The sequence below is a fragment of the Planococcus citri genome, chromosome 3, assembly GCF_950023065.1.
Source record: "Planococcus citri chromosome 3, ihPlaCitr1.1, whole genome shotgun sequence".
Classification (NCBI taxonomy): Eukaryota; Metazoa; Arthropoda; class Insecta; order Hemiptera; family Pseudococcidae; genus Planococcus; species Planococcus citri.
Genome location: NC_088679.1, coordinates 81,503,757 through 81,530,006, shown reverse-complemented (window position 1 = coordinate 81,530,006; position 26,250 = coordinate 81,503,757). Strand labels below are relative to the sequence as shown.

At 35.1% G+C, this 26,250-nt stretch overlaps 1 protein-coding gene across 5 annotated transcripts in view; it reads right to left on the bottom strand.

Annotated features, from left to right (window-relative positions):
* Positions 1-26,250, bottom strand: part of LOC135839796 (octopamine receptor beta-1R-like) — a 342,285-nt gene that overhangs the window by 293,650 nt on the left and 22,385 nt on the right. Inside the window, exon 1 of one of the 5 annotated variants that reach the window (XM_065356002.1) lies at positions 20,414-20,716. The exons of the other annotated variants lie outside the window; for them this stretch is intronic. The gene's annotated coding sequence lies outside the window, so the exon portion shown is untranslated. Of the gene's footprint in view, positions 1-20,413; positions 20,717-26,250 lie in introns of those variants that run through there. 5 annotated transcript variants of the gene reach the window in all.

The following is a 26,250-nucleotide window of genomic DNA, read 5'->3' as shown; positions in this document are numbered from 1 at the left end:
TTGAAAATTACTGGAGCCTCCAGTAGATTTTTGAAACTTGAAATTTCCCCAAAATGTCATCAAACTACGATGGAGAGTCGAAATTCATTCTGCAAACTAATTTCAATGCGCTACGAAGTTGACTGCTGGTGAATTTCAAGTCGTTTTGGAGCCTCCAGCAACTTTTTGAAAGGTTGTATGACTTTTTTTGGAAAATTGAAATTTCCTAAAAGTAGCGCTGGAAACTTCAAAGCCATTTGAAACCACCATGTAGTCTGCGAAGTAAATTTCAGCTTGGCAACTCCATTTGATAAATTAATGTTGGGGAAATTTCAAGTTTCAAAAATCTACTGGAGGCTCCAGTAATTTTCAAAAAAGTCGCTAGAGGCCCTAAAATTACTTGAGCCCAGCTGAAGTCGTCTTCAGAGGGTGTTAAAATTAGTTTGCACAATGAATTTCGACTCTCCATCTCCATTTGATGAAATTTTGTGAAAATTTAAAGTTTCAAAAATCTGCTGGAGGCTTCAGGAATTTTCAAAAAGTCGCTGGAGGATCCAAAACGACTTGAAATTCACCTGCAGTATTTTGTAGCGTATTGAAATTAGTTTTTAGAATAAATTTTAGCTTTTCAACTCCAATTTGATTGAATTTTGTGGGAATTTCGAGTTTCAAAAATCTGCTGAAGGCTCCAGAACTGCTCAAAACGAGTTGAAACCATTTCCAATCGATTTGCCATGTCGAAAATAGGGGATATCCCAAATTTCAGCTTTCTTGGTCAATTTGGTAAAATTTTGATTTTTTCTCTCATTTTTGGCCTGAATTCGATTTTTAAAAATTCACCAAAAATCGAAAAACGCACTTTAGCACTTGAAATTTTGACAGGTGATAAATTTTTGCATGATCTTTCGATCTACATTTGTGAAGTTTGAAAAAGTTCGTGCAAGTCCTATGTTAAAACGCAAAATCTGCGATTTCGGCTGACCTGTTAATCTAAATGGCCGCCATTTTGTAAGTAAGGTCAACTTTTTTTTTGGCAAGTTTGCTTTAAAATGTTCCTTAGGATGTCCCCTTTAAGAAAAAAGTTGTCCCAGAGGATCAGCGTGGGGGGGGGGTGCAATTACGCCTATTGTCATATGCCGGACTATGTCTCCTGGTAGAAACAACGATCAAGTTGACCATGATGCTGACCTAATCCACAAACCAAATCTCAAAAGATGAAACCCTACTCTTTTAGCCACAGTTAGAATTTGCTCCTGGCGCAGACTCTCATTCTGCTGTTCGGTTATGTGAGACCATCACAAAAGGGCAAAATTGATCGTGATCGGAAGCTAAATAGCGTTTACTCGAGGCCGAAAAGGCAATCCAAAAGAATTGTTTTTGCTCCTGGCGCAGAAGCTCATTTTGTCAGATACCTTCCTATTTCGGTAATTTTCGATATCTGGTTCGCTATCGCGATATATTTCGCACATTACGTGATCTTGTGACCAAAGTCGATCGAAATTTCGTTGTAAATTTACCCTGTAAGGTTGCGTAACCACTTTCCAATTCTTCTCTAAAAAAATTTAGTCGATATTCGTACAGGTAGATAAGTATACGTCGTCGGCAGCTACGAGCAATCATTTTGAAAATGTGAATCAATATTTTTTCAATTGGAATTGTTACATAGGTACCTTGGTACTCGTTTAAAAGAGAGTTAATCAAAAATGTCGAGTAAATTTTACTTGAAGAACGACGGTACGAATTTTGAAACCGAAAAAATTTCAACATTTGCCAACATATGACTCGGTGAATGTGAATTGTCGACGTTCGCTCACTACACGTGAAACACCTCGGGGAATAAAGTATCAAATGGAATTTCTTCGACATTCGCTAGCACGATGATTGCTATCATCGAACGCAACATGCGTAAGTTTGAGTAGATATACTGCATATGTACTCGTACTAGTACTAGTAAAGGAGTACCGTTGGAATTTACAAATAACGCCTATATTTCCACGCGAATAATTCTCACACGCAGACGATGAGCAGAAATTGGCGACTGGTGAGGAAGAAAAGCAAAAACACCGAAACTTTGTCGAAATCGTGTAGTAACGAGAATTTTTTCAAAGCAAACGTACAATAACAATAAAATCGTTCGTTCAACTTGGATATACTCGTACGCACGATGGAGGAAAAAAATTCGACATTTTATTAGTCGAGCGTGAGTCTACTTTTTTTCCTTCGGGCAAACTAATTTCGCTAAAAAAAAGAAAAAAAAAGAAAAAAACAAATCGAACTCGAATTTTGGAAATGTTTTGCCTATAGCTGGTAGCTATACAGCTAGCTAGCTATAGCATAGCTACGTTCTCTTACATACTGGCATCGTTTGTTGAAGAAAAAAACAATAATCGTTACGGTAAGTCCACGAACAGATACAGTTACAGCGATGTAGTGGAGGTGCGAAGTAGATTATTTTAAGAAAAAATGTTATCAACGATCTGTTTGTACAGGATATGTGAGTCTTCGAGTTGGTATTGCAGGTTTAAAAATTATACCAGTAGCCCAAAAAATACCATACCATTTAATTTTTAAAAAAGTAATCACGAATTTGAAAAAGTGCCCCATGGTATACAAACAATAAAAAAAAGTGAATGCCATCGAAAAAAAATTGAAACTTTCGTAATAAAGATGTTTCTCCTACCATCATGAGATCGGAAAAAATACATTTACTCGAGTAAACTAAATGTTGTTTGTTTGTTTGTTTTTTAAAATATAAAATAGATAACTCACTTGTAAATGGGCGAATATTACTCATTTTTACAAACCAAACGACCAACGCAGTGAAAATTTGATATCTACTCACCTAAAACAATAAAAAAAATACATTATGAATTAATAATGAGTACCAAATAATCCATTCATAAAATTAAAAAATTGTAAATCACTTCTTAAGTAAATAAACTTTTTAATGTTTCCAATTCATTGAAAATTTATTACTTACAGTAAGTTGAGAATAAGCCACAACTCGATTTTCAGTTGCCAAAAGTGATATTTGTACCTTCGGCAGCAATTTTAAATTAGGTTTTTTCATTTTAAAAATGTTTGTAAGAAGTCGTTTTTATTACAAGCCTCCAAAATGACCGAAAATGTTGAAATTTGGCACCAGGGACCTGATATTTCAAATACCTGAGTAATCATATTACATACGTAGGTTTTTTCATTTTAAAAATGTTTGTAAGAAGTCGTTTTTATTGCGAGTAGGTATATTTTGTGCGTTTTTCACGCTATTTTAGTTGTCTTGGTGCGTTTTGCGTTTCTGATACCTCCTGGGGTGTCGGCTCACAGAGCTATTAGCAACTATGTGTTTGCTATGCATTTTCACAATACACAGATAGGCATATAGATTTTTATGATGCACTATTGGCAGCTGTATTGAGTTGCATTTTTTATGAGGGGTTATCTTAGCAACCATGGGTGATGGAGGCAAGGGTTCTCCAACTTATTGAGTAAAAATATACCAGCAAACAGTTGGGCTGAGCATAGAGATCTCAGTTGTTATAAGACTTTGTAGAAGTAAAGTGCCTGTGCTTGTTGCTGCTATTTTCCCTGGTCACCTAAGAGATACCTGCTCCATTGACTCTGTATTGACGATTAGGTACAAATACGATACCGAATATTACGCAAATATGTATGTTATCTTACTGAGTACACTGATACATGAATACTTGTTAGAATATGTTTTGCTTTAGTGATTGAATGATATCATGGTGCATTGTGCATGCAATGCAACTAGATATGATTTTAATTGAGACAGTTGAGTGATTGTGATTAGTACAGTGGTCGCCTTTTGATATGCGCATTGTATGTTTTGTCAGTGAGTCAGGACCCTGGGGGGGGGGGGACTCAAAGAGGTACCATTATGCAGTATGTGTGATGACTGATGAGCCATACAGGTGACGATGCACAGTGGTCTGAAATGAAGAAGTAGCGGCCAAAAATCAAATTTTAAAGCAAAATCCGTAAAATTTTGGATATGGGTGTTTTTTTGGTCACTGAAGTCGATTTTGGCATTTATTTTACCCCTAATCTCAAAATGGGCCCTCAAAGGGGGGCAGGGGTGGTGCAAAATCGAATTTCAGAGCAAAATTCGTAAAATTTTGGATATGGGGGTTTTTTAGGTCGCTGAAGTCGATTTTGGCATTTATTTTACCCCTAACCTCAAAACGAGCCCTCAAAGGGGGGGAGGGGGTGGTCCAAAACATGAAATTTTGAAAAATTCGTGATAGTATCGAAATATGTTTTTTTTGGGTCACTAAAGTCAATTTTAGTATTCATATTCCCGTATTAATTTTTTACTTGAAAATGTTATTAAAAAAATTAGAAAAACAGCATTTATGCAACTTTACATAGCAATTTTTTCAAATGGGGCAGGTTGGGGCAGCAAATTTTTCAAGGATGTTTTTCTTTACATGCCGTAGTACCCCAGGGATGTGATATTTCCCGCTGATGTAGCTTGTTTTTTTTTAAGAACTTTTACCTCAAAAATAGCAAAAAAATGAGTTTTTTTATGATGAGCATGGTAGAAACTAAAATATTTTTGAAAAAATGGAATCAACGATTTTTATATTCAAAAATGTCCATATTTTGATACAAACCCATAAAATTTTGAAAAAAATTAAAATTGACATGTTTTACAGCATTTTGAAGTTTGCAGTTTTTTTTGACTATATTTTGAGGCACCTCAATTCATTCATTTCTGTAGTCAAGCAAAATAATGGAAAAGTGTTTGAAATCACAGAAAGGGACGTGGAATATAATATAGAAAACCGCTACATATTTGTAATCAACTTTTGAGACTTGTTCAATCTGAGGATTTTTTGAATTTTGGCCGCTACTTCTTCATTTCGGACCACTGTGCGATGTGGCCTCTCGGATAAATCTGTGTTGGTGCCTAGGGCGTTGCTGAATGGCGCTGCTAGTTGGTCATTGAAGATCATTCCATTATACTAATACTGATGGGTGAACCATGGGTAGAATTGGTACTCGGGTCTGAAGCATCCCCACAGTTGGATGTGGCTGAGACTGCACAGCCTGAGACGGAGGTCTTTTAGAATTGATTGAGATTGAGATATTTACATAACTACCAGTTATTTACGAGCCTTCCATGATCTATGAGTAGTACGTGTGTTAGGGTGGTTCAATAAAGAACAATAGAAAAAATTTTATGTTTCAAGTTTTTGAGCTTACCCCCTTGAAGTGTTTCATTTGGTCAGAAAACACTTGACAAAAAATTTCAGGTCAAAAAAATAATATTTAGAGGTCGCGCATGAGAGTTACATGTTGAGAAGTTATGAGCAAGTCGAGCAAAAACTTCCCACAATTGTGCGCCAGGGAACGTAGTGTTGCATCCCCTTGTTGGATCAAAGCAGATTACAACACATTACCCCCTCTACAATGCATGATAAGTAAGTCTAGTCCTTGGTGAGCTTTTTAAGATGAGTCAACGACAACTTTGCAATTCTGAAGATCACTGAAAGTGAAAATATAACATATGAAAGATTTGAAAAGTAAAGAAAAAAGTACGAGTATGAATTTGAGGTTGAATTATTCTATTCTACTTTGAAACCAAAGGGAAACAATTTATGGGATGATTCACATTGAAATATGAATATTTTATAAGATTCAGCACTTCTAGTTGAATAGTTGATGTTTAATCAACTCTTATCAATTTAAGAGCTATACTTAGTAAAAATGGAATTTTTTAATTTCTAAATTCCATAATTTGGGTTCAAATGAATTCTACAGCCAAAAAATCCTTAATCCATACTTTGGAATAGTTATTTTAAAACCCCCAAAAAATTGGTATCACTTAATAAGTTGTAGTGGGATGCCACTCTCAGTACAGTTGCATAGAATCAACCTCATTGAGCTTCGTTGTCTTTCTCGTGGCACTGTTGTGGGAAGTATTGTGCTTTTGCGCACTCATATGTAGCTCTCAACATTCAACGCTTGTGCGCAACCTCTAAATACTATTATTTTTCAACAAAATCTTTATGGTGTCATTTTTTCATCAAAAGGAACAAAATTAGGGGGTAAGACCTTAAGATTTCAAAAAAAATGTTACATGATCCACCCTAATGTGTGTGTGTGTGTACATACTCAAAAGCAATTATTTTTATAACAGATCACTGTTCAATTATACATTTTATAATTTTCGTATCTTTTTACTTAAGTGAAGTGTATTCTCATATGCAGCACTTGACGTTCTCAAGTCTCATGTTTCAGCGACTTTTATGAAACTAGTTAATCAAAAATTGAAAAAATCGCTCTGTGCCCCACTGCGTATACCCTTTGTGATTATATTTTGTGAAAGCATATCAACAAATTCATAAAATTAAAAATGGAGAACATTGGCCTGTATTTACCTCAACTTTTTCATATTTATGCCCCACCAGAAATTGGGATGGGGCTCACCAAGGATTTACTTTCAATAATTAGGTGCGTGGAATGCGATTATATAAGATTACCTCAAGTTTGGGACAATTAGGTATTTTGCTCTTTCATAATTTATAAAAATTTGAAAAAATTGACCCCTCATTTACAGAATAGTTTTGAGGGGCAGGGGGCATACTGCACATTAAAGTGATATTCATGCGAGTCCCATTCAACAAATTGAAAGCATTTTTTCTGATCACTTCCAGTTTGGTTCAGGGTCGATCTTAAATTTTCAAAAATTTGCAAAAAAAAAAAAATCAATTCGGGCAGTTGAAACTTGGATTATGGTGGTTTCAAACCATGCTCTTTCCAAAAATCGCAATCCTATTCAAATCAGAGGTGGACATCTCGAGGGGTTCCCTTAATAGTTGTTTTCCCCGTACTATATATACAAAAACAGACAACAGTATAGTTATTTTCTCATAAAATTCAAAAATTTCGAGCAAATACCGCAGAAAACGAATCACAACTGCACGTTCTCATAACCTATCAATATAAGTTTCCAAACCACCCTACGTTCCGCATTTTAGAAACCCTGAAAGTGAAAAGTATCCCGAGCTAATAAAATAACGGTTAAATTTACATTGGAAATTACAAGCGGCAGCAGAGCAGCACAGTAGCAGGCCTTCAACCAACATCGTGGAGTCGAGAGAAAGGTACGGTGGAGTACGGAGGAGAAACGACGAATGGAGTGATGGGCATGGGTGCAGCGATGGGAAGTAAAAAGTAGGTATAAGAGGAAAGTCAATATTTTGTAATTATCGAGCTTGATTGAAAACTACGAGAAAGAGCACACCCTTATGAAATGAAATCTTCTTTCGAGAACGGTCGCGGTCGCGGTCGTGCCGCCGCCGCCGTCGCTCGTTTTGAAAAATGATTTCTTTAGCTCGCATCGGGCACGCCTTTACAGCATGACGTTCCTTCCTATAGCCGGACTCATTGCTTCGATGCACTTGAAAACACAATATCATCTTTCGTCCAGCCCGCTGGCTGCTGCCTGTCCTACCAAAATCTATAACAACGACTATAGGGACTGGTTTTTACTTTTAACTAACGCACAGCTATACATGACATTATAGCGTAATGCTCACATCCCACGAGATACTGTAGTAATATAGGTACCTACTAAATAACTCGTAAATTGATCAAGACCTATACGTATACATTTCATTTAACAATAAAAACTATAAAGAAAATAAAAACCAACCAAACAAAAAATAACGAGACTCTTCCGTTTCAAAGTCGAAGAAGAATTTGGAAAATCCTACTTTGATTACAAACTCGTTTATGGCGGATTACTACAACCAGCTACATTGCGTCTGGCGAGCAGAAAAACAAAAAAAAACAATATGCCTCCGAATAATAACAATAATAATAATACGTAATAGTAAAATCAAAAAGATAAAGTGAAATGTGCGGCGCTCTTTTTTGCTATTTATATTTGACGACGATATCTTTCATCCTTTGTAAACTATAGTATAGGCAAGAGTATACGATGTTGTTCCGCAAAAAGCAAATAAAAAATAGTGGAAAGATGACGAGGAAAAGCAATAAGGCAAAAACCATACAACCAAGCTTGGGATAAACGACAATTCCATTTTTCACGACTGATAAAGTTTCAATTTTTATAAATACATATTCGAATTTTTGTTTGCGAATTAAGTAGGTACCTAGTTCTTTTTCTCTATTTATCATCCCTGGGACGTTATCAAGACAATTAAGTTAAGTATAGGTATTTAGTTATATGTAGTAAACTGTCTAGTAGGTCATCAGATTCCATTGAAGAGTGCCTAAATAGCCCACACCCCCTCCCCATCGCCCAAATAAATACGAGGAAGGGGTGAAAAAGAGTTGAAAACGAAATTAACGAAACCCATTTAAATAGGTAGGTAGATGATAAGCGAGCAAATAAATGAAGTCATTCGGGATAAAAAATTTTCGAATCTCGACAGTTCAACGATCGTTACGACCAACGCAATCAAGGTGAAAACTGAAGCATTACATTTAACGACATACGCAAGTCTTCGAAGAATTTGACAATTGCAGGCACGTTTTCGTAATGTTTCTTTTTTAAAATCTTAAAATATTTCTAGAATGCGGTACACAATTTCCAACACACCACACTGCTCCTTCCATCGCCGTCTTTCTTTGCATATACTTACATAGATTGTGCAGTGTTCATACTAAAAACGATCAGGTACATATTAGAAGTACTCGAAAGCTACATAAATTAGGCCTACCTATCGTATTAAGTAATTACGAAACGAATTGTAGGCGTCATTTAGCAGAAATTTTCCAACATTCGTAAGCGTAATGACACAAAAAGTTACATATCTCTCGATGAAAAATAATAAATATTCCCAGAGACGCGACGCGTGCAAATACAAGTAGTTCATATTGCTGCACTCTCGTATAATGCACGTTGAATACGTTTAGCTTTATAGGTAAGGTACAAATATGTACACGCCTAGACCTACGTATATACACATTGAAAACAGTCGGTCGTTTAATCTCGCGTAAGGTTTCATAATTTGCTAAGGTTTCCCGAGGATAATATTTCCATAAAACGATGCCGCTTGACGCGTCAAAGGCCCATGCCCATACTGCGAGTATACTTACGTTCGAAAATTATGAAACCACAAATTAACGTAAACGTACCTCTAGATACGTACGAGTACATTAAATTGGTGACCCAGCAATCAAATTCTCTCGTGGTACCCGTAATGCCGATGGATTCACTCATATTGCGTACCTATCTCAAATTTGTAAAAGAGTATTCATTTGTAAGCTAACAGCACCGTGCAAATTAATTAACACGTTCGTGGGCTAATGCGTGAAATTACCCTGTTTTTGCACGCTTCACTATAAAAATATCGTTTATGATTTTGAAAAGTGAATCATTCTAGTTGAAAACTCCATTCAAAAAATATTATTTACGAGTTTGAAAAGAACAGAATGTCCTATAGAGTAATCTCATTTAAAAGTTCCTTCGAAAGAAAAAATGAACCGATTATTCAGTTCCGAGCAAAATGATCCAATGTGAATAATTCTTTCAGTTCAACTCCCATACATCGACAATACTATCAGGTTTAGACCATTTTGGAGCCTCCGGAAATCTTAAATCACTCTGGCATGGGGCCAGAAATCAAGTTCAAAGTCTAATTTTCAAAAAAGGTACTCGCATAATGAGCGATCTATCCCACAAGATATCGTTTTGTGTGTCTGCAACGACCATCTGACACAAAAACAATCGCCATTCAACCTTTTTAGAGCCTTCAGCGAGTTTCGAAATTTCCCCGCGATATTTCAAATCGCTCTGAAGGGGCCAAAAATGCGCGTTGACACGCCAAAAGGTATCTCCTTGTCGAAAAAACCTCTCCTTAGAATTAGGTACTTCTTATTTTAAAATTTGATTTTTTCCACTTTTTCTGTAATCCATACGAATTGGTCAGAAACATGGATGGAAAGCTAGCCGAAAGCTAAAAGCTAAACGCTGAAAGCCGAAGGAAGTTTGGGATTTTTGAAAGCTAAAAGCTAAAGCCAAAAGCTTCATTTTTTCAGCTTTCTTTCAGCTTTTTTTGCATGTTTATCTGGTTTGGTTTCAGTTTCAGTTTTTTGTAATCATAGCCATTTTCCCGTTTTTGTTTTCATTTTTTCCATCGGTTTGTTTGATTCTAATTTGAAGCATGTGTTTCCAAAACGCACCAAGTCCATTTTCAAAGATTCTGAGGTTTCAAGGCCATCTAGCATAAAGTTGCAGCCCAAAATGGCTCATTTATTGATATGTTGTGCCAAAAGGTCCTGGCTACAACATATCAAAAAATCAGCCAATTTGAGCCATTTCTACGTTTCCAAATTGTACTAAGTACCATGAATTTCTTATCAATAAGGGTAAGGGCGCCCAATATGGACCACATTTTTGTTTTTGAATGCTGTGACCACTGTAATTGAGCTGAAAATTTCGTTGATACCTAGCTTAAAATGTGCCTACATCTGTCTACTATCATATACCTACCAAATACGTAAAAGTTTTCAGAAATTTCAAGTTGGTCAAAAAATTGTTTCCTGAAAAGTGTCAAAAATCAAAAATTAAATTTTGGGTTCCTAATATGGACCACTTTAAAATTTATTTTAAAAAAGGCTACAGTGTTGTAAAAATACGTTCAATTGCTAGAATGCCGTTAGAATATGTTTAATTAAGACCATAAGAGTAAATTCCAAGTGGCTCAAAATAATTTTTTTCCTGAAAAAAGTCAAAATTTGAAAAGTAAATTTTGGGTCCCTTATATGGACCACTTTAACTTGAAATTGTCAAATCCATAGCAAATCTACAATAACACTATAAGTACCTTAAATAATTACTAGATGTCTCGATCGATTCAAAAAACTGCAGCACTTTTCTATAGGTGCGTTCATGATTGTCCGTAATCAACCGTAATAAAAGTTACGGTTTGCTACAGAAAAGTAAAATACAAAAATTGTTATGGTGTAGTTCACGTTGTCCGTAACTGTAACTTTTTGTTTTACAGAAAAGAACAAAGAAAATTACAGAAAAGTAAAAAAATTTTTACTTTTCTGTAACAAGCCGTAAGAGTTACGAACAATCATAAACGCACCTTATATTAAAAATAAATCACATCATAACGTTTCCCCTAAAAAATTTTCAAGAATACAGATTTTCATGAAATGTGAAAAAAATTTTGACCCTATCAATTTCGTTTTTCCTTCTCAGTTCACGAATTTTGACTTTAGGGCTTTGATTTTGGTCTCATTGTGTTTTTCTGTAAAAAATACACCAGGATAAAGCTTGTTCCCACTAGGTAGTGCTCATAGCCAATGAAATCAGCCAGCAGTCCATATTAAGCAGTGGTCCATATTGAGCTACCTTACCCTTATTTGTTTGGACTTGGTGCGTTTTGGAAACACATGCTTGTGGTATAGATACCTAGTTATTTTTCCACTTAGATAGGATCCTGCTAGGTTAAGAAATCGGATACTAGAGCTCATTGTAGGTCGTGTCTGTGAATACTTTGAAGTTTGAATACGTTGAAGACGAGCCTATCAACTTATGATTTTCCCTTGATGTAACTAGACGTATGTTTTGTGCGTTCTTCCTTAGATTTTATGATGTATTTGTAATGTGATAAATATCTTGATTACAATGATTTGAAGTGATTTGACTTTCTCTTTATTGAATTACCGAGTCATGGCTTGTGTGATATATTTCTCTCGACAATATGGATCCGGATATGGCTGCCTAGAGCAGAAGCACAGAGAGGTGTTGGTGTTTGAAATGTGGTGAGAAATAACAAGTCCCTGAATTAGGTTAGATATGCTGTGATTAAATAGTGACTAGAAATACCTATTTGTAAATATGAATTAGTCTGATTATAGACTTAGTTTTTAGATTAATTTCCTCGATATGATTTGATTATAAATCTCAGGTAGGTTTTACCTACCTTCTAAATTTGATGATATATCTCGATTATGAGATGATTTGACACCCATCTTGGAACTACCGATGAGATTACAATGAATCATACGTTGTATGGTAATACTTCGAAATAAATTTACTTACGAGTTTATCTCGTACCTTCTTGGTTCTTTTCAAAATCATTTTCTTTATGTGTGAAGAAGATTTTTTTTTATTTTAGATGATCTCTGATATACATAGTTAGTAATGTGGTTTCTAGGAGGTTTAATTTTCCTATGTAATGATCCTATTTACCCATACAGGATGCCCAGAAATATCGGGTACCCCAAAGAAAGTTTTTCATTAAAAATATAGGTTGGCAGCGTGAAATAGATGCATATGATCGGTGGAATGTTATCTCTCCAGTCCAACAACCAATCATGTGCTATCATTATTATCATTCATTGTGACCAACCGAAGTATTTAGCAGAAAACTTTTTTAGGGGTACCCGATATTTCTGGGCACCCTGTAGTCTCATTCCTATTTCATCTACCTATCTTCTTTCTATTTGAATTTTCCACTCATACGAAACCGTCACTCCATTGTCCCAAAAATTATCAATTTTTATTAACCCTAGATACCACATGCTTCAATTTCTATTCTCACTGAAGTACACGTTTCCTATTATAAATTATACTTATATTTCATTTCAACTATCCACGGTGTACTTTTCTGTATCGTAGCAATGTGTAAAAATATTAAAAGCTGAAAGCTGAAAGCCAAACGCTAAATAAAAGCCAAAAGCCAATGGTTTCTGGAAGCTAAAAGCTAGCCATTAGAAAGTTTCATCAATTTGAAGAGCGAAATGCTAAAGCTAAAGTTTCATCATTTAGTTTTCCATCTCTGGCTCAGAAATTCACTTTTTTGAACTCATACCTATATGAATCATGTGTTTCCAAAATGCACCAAGTCCAAAAAAATATTGATAAGAAATTCATGGTACTTATACTTAGTACAATTTGGAGACGTAAAAATGGCCCAAATTGGCTGATTTTTTGGGCCGCAACTTCATGCTAGATGGCCTTGCTACCTCAGAATCTTTGAAAATGGACTTGGTGCGTTTTGGAAACACATGCTTCATATATACCTATCTACTCCTGGAATTTGACGATAACCTCCTAAAATGGCTAAGAGAATGCGCAGCCCTATGCGCCGACCAAAGCTGTAGCCAGGTGCCAAAGTTCATTTTTCACCCTTCCAGAGCGATTTCAAATTGCTTACTGGAAAAAAGATTTAAAAATCGCCAGGAGGTTTCAGAATCGCCCAAAGACCATAATTACATAGTTGTTGATGTGCTGGAGTTGAGTTGAAATCATTCACATTGGTTCTTTATTTGCTCAAAAAATATATATTCTCATGAAAAAATTTAAAATTGCTCTCTGACTTGCAGTTTTTTAAAAAAAATTTTAATTTTCAAAAATTTGCCAAAAAATAAACTTTAATGTCTGTTGGTTTCGTTCAAATTAAAGCATGTACCTAATGACTGAGTTATTCCATCAAACAGACATAGACATCATCATTGACTAATTTTGAAAAAAAAATGATAAACGATGAATTTCATTTTTATAAAATTTGTCAATTAATTTGCATACGGCAGTGTAAGGGTAAGGGCACCAATTATGGACCAGTCCGCAATATGGACCAGCGCTTGTTCTCGTTGGTAATTACCGCAATCTGTCAGGAAAAAATGTATTCTGATGTATTTTTCATCAAAAAAACGAATGAGACAAAAATTACAGCTGTAAAGTCAAAACTCGCTGAGAAATTTACAAAAAACTGTTTTGAGACACTGAAAATTTTTTTTAGTGTGTTTTTCAACTTTTATTAAAATATATCTGTGGTGTAATTTTCTAAATGTCATTGATGTTTATAATATCAAAAAAGGATGTAGTTTCTGCTGGAGTGATCAGTTTTTGCTAAAAATGAGGGTACGTACAGAAATTTTTGGTGCAAAGTTTTTTTTTATGGGGTGCGCTAATATGGACCACCTGTGATATTGAATTTTTTAACAGCCTCTGAAAAGGAAAATGCTTGAAATACTTTTTTTTGTTCATTTCTACAAATAAATATGATGTTTTGAAACGTAAAAATATGTTTATTTTGAAATTATTCATTAGGTGGTCCATATTAGCCGTCCAAAATTTTGAACTGTCATTTTGACACTCATCACTCAACAATAAAAAAAACATACTTAAAGTTGACCTTCACCCCTGAAGTTTTGTACAGTGTTAGTGGAAGGATGGAACTTCATTTTAAGCCTTTGTGGAGGTTTCTACCTCCTATAGTTTTCAAATGGCAATTCTCCAAAAAAAAGTGGTCCATATTTGGTGCCTCTACCCTTATAGGTAAGTATTATCAAAATTAACAAAGTAATCAGGTAGGTACTTTGCAAAAACGAAAATCATCAATTGAAAAGTATAGGTAGGTCTAGATATAGACGCAACAGCATTGTTTTTAACGTCACTTCAGTTGGGACGTATTTCTACGAAAATGAACCGAGAAATACGAATATTTATAATGTAATAGCGTCAAATGTACAGCTGAGCCCACGTTTCTCGCATATCTACTATTTCGCCAACACTTTTAATTGTTTTCACTCGCTCTCGCATACAATGCTTAATGCTGCTGACGACAAATGTGACACAAACCGTGGCGTGCTGCTTCTACTTTACAAATCGGCTGTATTGGTAATTGGTATTCGGTCTACCCGCGAAAAAAAAAGCGAAAATAATCCGCGTGCCAAAAATGCGAGTATTTTTCTTATAACCGAGATGAAATCAAAGAAGAAAGAAGATTTTCATTTCATAATAAGAGAGCGGATGGTAACGGCATAATCTGTCCATCAAATACACGTTATATAGCTGGAATTTCAATTAAATTCAAAAGCTGGACCGAAAAATTCGCGCTTAAAACTACGACGCGACATGGCATGGCGATGGCGATGGCGTGGCGCAGCCTGTATAATCTAATCGAATTTGCAAACCAAGTTTTAATTATTCATCTCAGTGTGGTGGCGACGGTGGCGATGGCGGTGGTTGCGGTAGAGGTATAGCTGTTTTCGCTTTATTAAATACCGACTATTCTTCCAGAATCGTTTCGGCTCGACTGAGTGAAAAGAAGGAAACCAACGCAATGCCATCTTCGATTCCAAGCAAACCCTTAAACAAAGTCTTTGCATGCTATTATCACACGGGCATTGTAGGGTGACACCAGAATACTTCCGATTTTTTTTTTTTTCGGTACCTTTATGCTGAATTGTTTCCATATGCATACAAAATCTCTGCAGACTGTCTCGAGAGCATTCTTAGCTTGTATGAAAATTGAAAGTGCAACTTTGTAAAAACCGAAATTACCTCCAAAATCTTGGAATTCTGGCCCTCGATGAATTTAAGATATCTTATTCTTCATTCTCAAAACTTTGATTTTTTTATATGTACCTAGGTACGTACCTAAAATCTGGTTTTGCTTCATACCTCCATCACAAATAAAAACATGAATGATTTCATTCTGGACACAGCACTGCGAATAAACCTCACAACTTGCAAAGACAATTGTGAAATTACAGTTTTGTTATAGATTAGGTACATATACTTAACTTATAGATTCGCCGAATGAACTTGATAGAAATCAATATACACGGTCTCGGTCTTGGTCTTGGCTTCGCATATTCGCAGCGTGATATCGAAGGTTAAAAAAATATAAAGATTGCAATTTGTAGATATGTACAAAGCACAAAAAATTCTACACGAGCTGTCGATTTTCATGCCATGGTACCTACTTAACAGACAATTGGGGATGCTGGACAGTCTAAACATTTTGTAAAATTTTTGGTAATTTTATTTTCCCCTTCGAACTTTGAAATAAGATTTAAACAAATTTTCAAAACTTTTGAGCTTTAGCTCTCCACACAAAGTTCCATTTTATCCGAAATGAAATTTTCTTCAAATTATAGGTATTATGTAAGTAATAGAAACATTAAAATTTTGTCATTAGGTTAACAATGAAAAAATTTCAGCCATTCGATTTAAGATGAATTTTTTTCGAAAGCGAAAATCTAAGTCCGTTTTATTCCAATTTTGTCGCGATGTGAAAATTTCTCCATCTCGCTATCGACGTTATTAAATAAAGAAAATAAAATGCTGCGTTCAAAGGATGAAATTGGAAAATTTTCCAGATAGGTAACGAAATTTTATATACCGAATTTCTATCAACTTTTTTTCACCCACGTTTTGTAATTTTGCTGCTGTTGAAAAAGTTGAAAAAACCCCTTTCACTCAATAAAATGAAGTCATCACAAAAAAATCAAAATTCAAAAAAATTCAATTTTCAATTTCAAACATCAAAAAAAGTTTAAATTTATTCAGTTGTCTTATTTTGACCACTTTCTGACGTATTTCATGAAAAAGTTGATAAAAATCTCACTCACAGCAAAAAAAATAAAATTTGCTTTTTTTTGAATTTTTTTGAATTTTGATTTTTTTTTGATGAGTTAATTTCACCGAGTGAAGGGGTTTTTTCAAATTTTACGAAGGGAACGTAAAAATAGGGGTCAAATAGGTCAACTTTACCAATCAAAACTTTTTTTCATGTTTTAAATCAAAAAATCGCATTTTTTCGCAAAGTTTAAATTTTTTTAAATCGACTTTGTTACAAGTTACCATCCCAATTTTTTAATATGTTGTTCAACATGAACAGTTGTCCATAATATATTTTTTTCAGAATTTTTGAGAGTCGGAACGATATGAAACCTACGTTTTGAAACTTTTTGAGCTAATTTTTTGTACGAAAAAAAGTGGCAACACTGATTTTTATGATATCACCAAAAAGCCTTTCAAAACCTCTAACTATGGGAAAAAGTTCCATTTTGGTAGGTATTACGGTTATCGAGCAATCCACTGCTGAAATGGATGATATTTTAGGTTCACTGAAACTTTAACACCCCCTGGCTGCCGTTAAAAATGGGCTAGAGGGCTGCGATTTGCGCCATTGGTCATCCCTTCGGAAGGTCTTTCCACAGGAAAAATTTCAAAAAAATCGCCGAACCCACCTACCACTTTTTGGTCCAATTGACTTGGAATGACCCTGTGGGGACGCAGCTCAGTTCCCCCAAAGGAAAGTTCGAAAATATCGAAAAATGTTCATAAAAATTGAAAAAATGAACGAATTTGAGAAAAAAAGAAAAAAATGAATAAATTTTGGTAACTTTTTCAAAAAATTTTGAATTATCAGAATAGTGAAAAGCGAAACCGAGATCAGAATTACTTACGATGAAAATTTGTAAATCGCTCTAAATCTAAAATTTAGCATTCAAGTTTGTACCTCAGTATCAGAGTGTCTACTGGCAACAAAATAGCCAGAAAGCAAGAAAATACTATCAAAATTCCTTCGAAAAGCAAAAAAATTTCCAAAGAATCCAAAAATCTCTGAAAAATTCAAGTTATCCCATCAATAATTTTGAAAAATGCAGGGATCAGAAAAATCGAGTCCTCTCATTAAAATTGATGTTGTTCTACTTTTCGAATTACAAAATTTCTGAGGCTTTTGGCCTCGCTTCGCTCGGGCTATTCAAAATGTTACTTTCCAACATTTTAAGAATTCAAAAATTGAGTAGGTAAGTATAAAATTCCAAAAATACTCGTAATACCAAAACTGTTTGAAAAGTGTGAATTTTTCATTTTTTCTGAACAGAACCACATAACTGTTCAAAATTTTTGATACTATTATGCTCTGGAGAAAATGTAAAATAAAAACATAGGTACTTATAAAATGGTCGTTTTTTCGTTTTTTGGACCAATTTTTTCGTCAAATTTTTGCTCTAGTAATTTTACCTTCGTTTAAATCAAATAATAATTCATTAAGAAGGGGTTTCGAAAATTTATCTAAAATGTCGATTTTTTTATTTCTAAGAATTTGGTTTTAATCTCTTCCCCCCAATCAAGAAGGCAAGAAATTAGCTTTTTTGGTTCAGTAGACACTTTGAGTACTTTTTATAATTCCGAAAATATTTGTTTAAACAATAGGTAAAAAAATAATTTGGTGGGGGTAGGGGTAACGGCCCAGTTTTTTTTACCCTCTCTAGTTTTTTTTACCCCCCAAGAATTTTTCGAAAAATAAGCCACCAAAGTCACGAATTGATTCGAAAACCATATTAACATGTTTTGTGCGTCTTTTGGAACACAGTGCCCTTGAAAAGCTGCATTTTCCATTCAATGTTCATGGTTCAGGAGACTTTGAAGAATGTGATGTGAGCTTTGGTCGATTTTCTTAACAAAATTTTAAGAAAGTGTGTTTTGATTTCAAGGATTGGACGAGCTAATTTTCACCAAAATGAGTTCACGAGTACATCGTTGAATTCTACACACTCTGGTCTATTAGATGAGCTAGTTATTTTTCAACAAATTTGTTTTCTAAAAATTTTTAGAGGGGGTAAAAGAATAGGGAACGATTTGAGCCCAGTTTTCTATTTTTTTACCGGGTAAAAAAATAGAAAATCCATATTAAATTTTTGTTCTCTAATTTTTTTACCCCCCTCAATTTTCAGAATTTTTGCTCGTTGGCGACCGTTTAAAGGCGTGATATAAATCTTATTCATTTTTAGGGAAGTATTTGAATGTACTGCTCTGAACTTTTGTAAATAATATTGTCCAAAAAACACTTGCTACAGTTGATTACATCAATGTAAACAATCAACCAAATAAAATGAATAAATGAATGATGCCCCTCTAATGTAGGTTTTCTATGAAAGCAAACAAAACAAAAATGGGTTTCAAATTGAAGACCTTGAGTATAGCATTAACATGAAAACAGAAAATTGGAGCAGGAACTTTCACAGCAATTTTTCACCACCTATATTCGCAAAAAATTCCCAAAAAGTAGTTTCTTGTGAAAAACAATGTGTTCATCTGGTGGTCCAGGAATTTTAGAGTCCAAAAATACGTGTATTAAATTTTTTTGTTGAAAATTTGCACAAATAATCTTTACAAATTCTCAATTTTATTCTCAATCATGTTTTCAAGCAATGAATACACTAATGATAACGGAAAGGGCACTTTTTGGCATGATTAATTAATAATTTGTTAAGAAACGTTGAATCAGTGTTGTTAACATTGAAAACACAGAAAAAATTGGGGGGTAAAAAAAATAGCGAATGGGAGTAAACGAAATAGCGAACGGGGGTAAAAAATTGCGAACTCGTTTTTTGCAAAAAAATTTTTTTTTTGGCGAATCTAATGAAAATAAACTTTTGGCAAACACTAAATCTTGTCAACGAATGTTTGCTGATTTCAATGCACTTTTCAGTTTTTCTCTAGCTTCATTAGGTCACAAGAAATTTCAAGATATGTCCTTAGGGGGGTAAAAATATAGGGCCGTTACCCCTACATCGAATTTTTTCTCAAAAATTCAAATTATGTACAGTGCGGTGAGGGGGGGGGGTGTATGAAAATTAGGGACTTGCAACTTCAATTTAGCGTCCCCCTCAGAAAAGAAATACAAAAAAAAGCCTGCGAGTACCTATAACTGATCTTGAGATTTGTTGAAATTCGGAGGGTGTCGACGTTAGCTCGAATGGTTCTCTTGTTGAGAGAGAAAAAAACTCATTGTCAGAATAAAAATTTTCCCGAAGGTAAGGTGGGTACTAGGTAGGTAGGTATAGGAGTTTGTGGCCCATGCATCTACTTGCTTCAATTACTTACATTTATGTAGATTAAATAAGTATGTCTATAGACACGTAAGTAAAGTATTATCGCAAATATTCATACAATGCGATGGCCATGGTCAACGAGCATCACAGTAGCCACACCGCACTCCACCCCACCTCGCCGCACCATCGATTACTTAAATACACGCGTACGTTTCCTTATAAGTACGTTGGCGATTTTATAAGATTGGAATTACCATCAAAGTGAAAACATAACAAAAAATTATATCAGTTCAACTGATAGCTTATCTAATTTGAGATGATAAAAAATTACTCAACGTAAGTATAGGTGATTCGATATATTATGTATAGATATTTGTTCGAATAATCTCAACGAACGCTAAACTGCCGGCTTCAAAAATTATCACTACAAAAACAAAATAGTAAAACAACTTGACATAATTGACGATGAGTCGGCGATGCATTGTTCAGGCACAAGGGGAGTCTATTTTTTAACTTTTACCAACATAAGAATCGCAGTCCACTGCACTAGTAAGTAAAGTATAGGTACATAAAACTAGCTGTATTGAAGATAATTTGACAGAAGTTGATATCTGATGATATTTCACGATCAGAGTAGGTGTCGATTGTTGAAAATCAATTAGATATTACACGTAATTCTAAAGAGTGTATTATCATCGACGATTTTGATACGAGGTAAGAAAAATTTTCTGAAAAAAATTTGCGATTCACAGATAAGCCATTAACTATGTACTCCTGTCAAATTACCTTACCATGGTGAAAAATCACTTGATAAATCATGCTAGATTGACGTGTATTTACCTACCAGTAGTGAATAATCGAGGGCGAAAAAACAGACATCCAAATATTTCTTCGAGTTCACCAGAATTCAAACCAACTACATTAAAATAAAACGCGACCAAACAAAACCAAAAAAAAAAAAAAAAAAAAAAAAAAAATTGACAATACTAATGACGATGATAACACGACGAAACAAATCTCTCGGCGATTCGAATACAAACCTTCGAGCAAACAGTGAAAATTTCGGAACGCGGCGGCAAAATCTCCGGCCGAGGAAAATCGACTGTTGCAAACCGCCCACTGAATTCTAACTGCTGCGTAAAGAGACGGACACCTTCTATATAATGGAAAACAACGTGCTGCATGCACTAAATCACCCATCAACCCAAAATAACGCTTTTGCCGGCTTTGGTGGGCTGCTCAGCGCGGTTGTGCGAGGGATGAAGCGTGTATACGAGTATACGAATAGGGATGGGGATGGGGATAGGGATAGAGCGGGCATAGGGTTTGCCATCACAATAGGCAGGTCTAGGCAATACGTTAATTTACGTTACGTTACGTTATGTTAGATCGCGTTTTACATTAAATTTTTCTTTAACTTATTCATTTTTTTGTTCGATTTCAACGCTCATTTCATTTTGTCTAATACATAATGTACTTGGTACAAAAGTTCAGGTACCTAATCCATGATCGGACTTTTTATGGGACAAAAGCATTAAAAGTCCAGTCTCTCATTCGTCATCCAGGGATCCTAAAAAAATTTCAAAATAAAAGAGCAGCACTTTGGCAGCACGTTCAGCGGGACATTTTGATGTCGAAAAATAATTCAATTATTTTAATTTTTGATATTATTTTCACGTTTAAGGTTCTCGCTAATGTGCTGAAATTGAGCGAATAAACAACTTTTTTCAACATAACAAATTTTTTCAAAATATACAAAGATTTAATGGAAAATTTAAACGACATTTGGGGAAAAAATACTTAAAAAAATTTCGAAATAAAACAGCGAGTTTAAAAGTAAAATAACTAAGAGATAAGATAACAATTTATTTGCCAATTGCCATTTGAAAGGTATATACCTAGATATTGTGCTTAAAAAATTTGGAAATTCGAACGTTGATTTTTTTGAAAACTTTAAAATCGAAAATAAAAAGAAAACAGGCCCGAGCGAAGCGACGAGAGCAAAAACTCTCGAAAATTACATAGTATTACGAGAGGCATAAAACAATAAAACTCGAATGATGACTTTTTTTTTGAAAAATTAAAAAAGAAAAGCAAACTGCCCACAGCGAAGTGAAGGCAAAAAACTCTCGAAAATCGGTACTTACCTACCTATTTTGAGAGGTATAAAAAACAATGTTTTCTGTGTGATGAGTTAGGTACTTGAAGAAGTTTACTCGTATTTTGTTACAAAATTTTAAAATTCGAACGAAGACCTTTTTTTATTGAAAAATTCAAAAATTGGTAAAGAAAAGCACGCGGACTCGAACGAAGCGAGGGCAGAAGCTTTCGAAAATTAGTACGAGTATTTCAAGAGGTAAAAAAAGCGATGTTTTCTTGTCTAATGAATGAAGGGGTTTATCAATTTTGCTTCGAAATTTTTAAAATATTGAATGATGATTTTGGAAAAAGTTCAAACAAGTTTCTTTATACAGGGCGGAGTTTATTTATTTTTTGTTCAAACTTTGAACATTTCTTGAATCTGAACATCAAGTTGCTGGTTTGGAAGAAGTAAAGCTCTCAAAAATATGTACATAATTCGAATTCTAAAAAATGATTGCTGGAAATTTTTTTTGGATTTTTCTTGTTTCAGAATCCAGTTGGGAAACTACTCATGCTGTGATTTTAGTTGAAATTTTCAAAATTTTCATATTTTTTTCGACGAGAACCTTTTTGCCAATTGACGAGTGCATGAGGATCGCCGAATTGCCAAAATTTTTTCATTTTCCAGACGCTTGGGGGAGGGGAGCTCGCTAACTGATAAGTGATAAGAAATGATGAAAGCCGATCCGAGTGTGGAGAAGAATAATTTCTACTAGCGTTAGGTTGGGTCAGGAACTTAATTAGAAACACCATTTCTGCAACCCTTTACCAATATTGCCATCTTATTGAGGTTCCTCTGCGCTGCTAAGCAGGAGTTGGCAGTTTGTTAGAATTGAGTAATTTGAATTTGAGAAAAGGCCGATTCGAAAGAGGGCAGACAGAATACTTATAAATGGTATTCAAATTGAATTGGAATCGCATCGAAGTGTAAGTAATGTGATGGCTGTTTAAGTAAAGTACACATTTTCTTAAGTTGGTTACATGTGTACGGTGTGGTGTCATATACACCGCACTTCACATCACCATTTATGTCGTATTGTACGAGTGGGTACGTTTTCGTGTACGTATAAACGTATACGAAAAGGATGAACCGTAAATTTTCAGCTTATTCCAAGCTGAATAGGCGTACGGTGTACGGTGTACGGTGTACTTTGGTAACTTTTCGATAAAACTCGTTCGTCTAAAATTCAAAAGGCGGAAATCAATATGAGCATAGGTATTTTCGTTGTAGGTGCTCGTACTCGTACTCGTACATAAACATATCACTACTGTATCGTGTCGACCGACTACCGAGCACCGATGATCGTAAAACGCGTCAACTTTCGACTTGTGTTCAATACAGCCAAGTTAGCAGTTAGGTCACTAATGGCGAATTTTTTCGTTAAAAATTCAAAAACTACCTGGCTATCCGCAAACAGTATAGGCAATAGGTATGCTAGTGGCTATTAAGCAAAGTTCTACTCGTTACACGAGTGGCTTGGCACTCGTTTTTCGTAATGAGCTTTTTCTACATTAACTGCAGATTTGAGAAAGCATCCTCATCGTTCGAAATGAAGTAAAATTTTAGTCTCGAAAAGTTATCGTAATTTAAAATCGAATTCCGCGGAAGCAGACTGTTAGTCCGGCATATGACAATAGGAATAATTGCACCCCCCCCCCCGATCCTCCGGGACAACTTTTTTCTTAAAGGGGACATCCTAAGGAACATTTTAAAGCAAACTTGCCCAAAAAAAGTTGGCCTTACTTACAAAATGGCGGCCATTTTGATTGACAGATCAGCTGAAATCGCAGATTTCGCGTTTCAACACAGGACCTGCACGAAATTTTTCAAACTTTGCAAAGGTAGATCGAGAGATCATGCAAAAATTCATCACCTGTCGAAATTTCAAGTGCTAAAGTGCGTTTTTCGATTTTTGGTGAATTTTTGAAAATCAAATTTTAGGGAAAAAATCAAAATTTTACCAAATTGACCAAGAAAGCTGAAATTTGGGATACACCCTATATTCGACATGCCAAATCGATTGGAAACGGTTACAACCTGTTTTGAGCAGTTCAAGAGCCACCAGCAGATTTTTGAAACTCGAAATTCCCACAAAATTCCATCAAATTGGAGTTTTAAAGCTGAAATTTATTCTAAAAACTAATTTCAATACGCTACGAAGTACTGCAGGTGAATTTCAAGTCATTTAGTAGCCTCCAGCGACTTTTTGAAAATTCCTGAAGCCGCCAGCAGATGTTTGAAACTTTGAATTTTCACAAAATTTCATCAGATGGAGATGGAAAGCTGAAATTTACTCTACACTCCAATTTTAACACCCTCTGAAGACGACTTAAGGTGGGTTCAAGTCATTTTAGAGCCTCCAGCGACTTTTTTGAAAATTACCGGAGCCTCCTGTAGATTTTCGAAACTTGAAATTTCCCCAAAATTTCATCAAGCTGAGATGGACCGCTGGTGGATTTCTAGTCGTGTTTGGAGCCTCCAGCGACTTTTTGAAAGGTTATATGGCGTTTTATATTTTTTTTGGGGGGGGATTGAAATTTCCTAAAAGTAGCTGGAAGCTTCAAGCTTCAAAACCATTTGAAACCACCATGTTGTCTGCGAAGTAAATTTCAGCATGCCAACTCCATTTTATAAATTAATGTTGGGGAAATTACAAGTTTCAAAAATCTACTGCAGGCTCCAGTAATTTTCAAAAAAGTCACTGGAGGATCTAAAATGACTTGAACCCGCCTTAAGTCGTCTTCAGAGGCTGTTAAAATTAGTTTGCAGAATGAATTTCGACTCTCCATCTCAGTTTGATGACATTTCGTGAAAATTCAAAGTTTAAAAAATCGGCTGGAGGCTCCAGTAATTTTCAAAAAAGTCGCTGGATGCTCTAAAATTACTTGAAATTCACCAGCAGTTAACTTCGTAGCGTATTGAAATTAATTTGCAGAATGAATTTCGACTCTCCATCTCAGTTTTGATGAAATTGTGGGGAAATTCAAAGTTTCAAAAATCTGCTGGAGGCTCCAGTAATTTTCAAAAAAAGTCGCTGGAGGCTCTAAAATGACTTGAAGGCACCTGAAGTCGTTTTCAGAGGGTGTTAAAATTGGAGTGTGGAGTAAATTTCGGCTTTCCATCTCCATCTGATGAATTTTTATGAAAATTCAAAGTTTCAAACATCTGCTGGAGGCTTTAGGAGTTTTCAAAAAGTCGTTGGAGGCTACAAAACGACTTGAAATTCACCCGCAGTACTTCGTAGCGTATTGAAATTAGTTTTTAGAATAAATTTCAGCTTTAAAACTCTAATTTGATGGAATTTTGTGGGAATTTCGAGTTTCAAAAATCTGCTGAAGGCTTCGGAACTGCTCAAAACGGGTTGAAACTGTTTCCAATCGATTTAGCATGTCGAAAATAGGGTATATCCCAAATCTCAGCTTTCTTGGTCAATTTGGTAAAATTTTGATTTTTTCCCTCATTTTTTGCCTAAATTCGATTTTCAAAAATCCACCAAAAATCGAAAAACGCACTTTAGCACTTGAAATTTCGACAGGTGATGAATTTTTGCATGATCTCTCGATCTACCTTTGTAAAGTTTGAAAAATATCGTGCAAGTCCTATGTTGAAACGCGAAATCTGCGATTTCGGCTGATCTGTCAATCCAAATGGTCGCCATTTTGTAAGTAAGGTAAACTTTTTTTTTGGAAACTTTGCTTTAAAATGTTCCTTTGGATGTCCCTTTTAAGAAAAAAGTTGTCCCGGATGATCGGCGGGAGAGGGTGGAATTACTCCTATTGTCATATGCCGGACTATATAGTGCTTTGGAAAAATCAGCCAAAATTGAGGTACACTTCGCACGGGCAAAACTTTATAACGACTTCGTGATTTCATTCCACCCCCCCCCCCCCTCCCTCCAATGAAATCATGCATTAGGTAGTACGTACTATACTTACTGATCCAAGTAGGTATTCTCACCAATATCTTACCCAACTTCCTAGACCATGTTAGTTACTACCAATATCGATAGGTATAACTCGCATATCGCAATAACTAACTCGTACATACACATTAGGTATATGTAGGTATGTATGTATGTCTATTTATGTATCGTGTACGAGTACAGTAGATATCGTTTACCTGAACCTACACAACATTTTGTACATGTCGCGTCTATTTTGTTATCAAACACACGCTACATGGTGTCTATTCTAAAATAAGTCTAATCGATTTTCAAGTGAAAAAGTTAAAAAAATCGCAATGTGTTCATTTCTAACCTACTTTTTTCAACTCCGTACGAAGCAAACGTTTCATTGCACTATGAATCATCAATTTCATCTTAAAAGTTTTCAATAAGTATGATTTTTTCCCACATCCACACTGATATAAATTTCGATTATTTGTGTACTCATCAAAAATAAAGCGTCAAAAAAATCATAGAGGTCAATGAGGTCATGTTTACGCAGGTCAATAAAATTGTTTGGCCTTTTCCACTTGAAAATTAATTCATTGACCTATTGTAAGCTACCACTCTGATTTCACAGTTGAATCTCATCTTC